The 1,192-nt window shown below is 32.3% G+C and overlaps 1 long non-coding RNA gene across 1 annotated transcript; it reads right to left on the bottom strand.

Moving 5' to 3' along the window:
- Window positions 1-43: 43 nt before the first annotated feature.
- Window positions 44-896, bottom strand: LOC116351766. The gene is made up of 3 exons (XR_004202198.1): window positions 684-896; window positions 232-401; window positions 44-150 (listed from the first exon to the last, which is right to left on the bottom strand). It is a non-coding gene; the product is annotated as an uncharacterized LOC116351766 (long non-coding RNA).
- Window positions 897-1,192: the final 296 nt, after the last annotated feature.

Raw genomic sequence — 1,192 nt, 5'->3', positions numbered from 1 at the left:
TCATTGATTTCGATTAAATCAATCTTTGAAATTGACTCTTTGCTTTCCATTTGATGACCGGCTGAGATTTTGGCACTGTCAGTAGTGCAATCGTACATCTGTCTTTCAAGCTGTAAATTGATTTCGAATTGGTGGTAGGTTGCCTCCAATCTATAGCATAATCAAATTCAAAATTTACTGAAATGAAGGTACGCGTTTTTTTAAATTGAAAAAGAATAAAACTATGCGTACCGTTCCTTTGACGTTTTCAAAAAGTAGTTCTTAAAATTCGGATCAAATGACAGACCATTGCACTTGAAGGCCATACTTATCTTGCCCAAAGTATGGAAGGCCTGGCGATCGAATGCAACGAGCATTTGGTTCATTTCGTTTCTCCAGTCCATTGTTGTTGTCACATTCATCTAATTTAGAAAGAAAACAACAAGTCTCAAAAGATCAAATAAATGTTTTGTTCAAATTAAGAGATGAATCATTTTTCAAATTTTGGTTAGCATGAATCAGAATTTGGCCACGTGGTCAATGTTCTAGAACAAATTATTTTTAAGGTTAAGAATTTTACCATATCAGACGCTATCCTGATATTTCGATAACATTGATTTTTTATTTCAACAGACACACACATAAACAAATGGAATACTAGTTCCTTAAATTAAGAGTTTTTTCGTCTACAATTTAAATCTTACCTTAATAAAGTCACGATAAATCTGGATATATTGTATCGCTTGTTGTTGCTGTTCTGATCTGGTTTTACGGTGCAAGCTTTATGGTGGAGAGCTAAATTGGCTTTTAATTTGGTAACAAAGTGCAATTTTCACGATTTCTATGCTTGAGTTTTATTGGTGACGAATATTAATGAAATTTATTGTAATTAAGCAAGATCAAAATGAAAACACGTATTGTACATGCTAAGCGTACTTTGCGCAAATGAAGTAATGACAATATAATATCCTAAGCTGTCAAAATGGTTCTCGCCTCATTTAAATCGCTTTGCAGCGAATTTAGTTCAAAAATTGATTTTTCAGAACATTGAATTCCGTTGAATTCATAAATAAGACTATTTATGAGAATTAAGCTCAACAATGGTGATATATATCTATTGAAAATATCGAGAGGAGAGTATGTTTTAATTCAGACATTACTCAGCCATAAGTGCTGAATAACGTACTCTCTTCTCTATATATTCAATAGATAA

The sequence above is a fragment of the Contarinia nasturtii genome, unplaced genomic scaffold (genome assembly GCF_009176525.2).
Source record: "Contarinia nasturtii isolate CC-2019 unplaced genomic scaffold, AAFC_CNas_1.1 Cnas_scaffold_6238, whole genome shotgun sequence".
In the NCBI taxonomy this organism is placed as follows: Eukaryota; Metazoa; Arthropoda; class Insecta; order Diptera; family Cecidomyiidae; genus Contarinia; species Contarinia nasturtii.
This window is presented reverse-complemented; position numbering and strand designations above follow the sequence as displayed.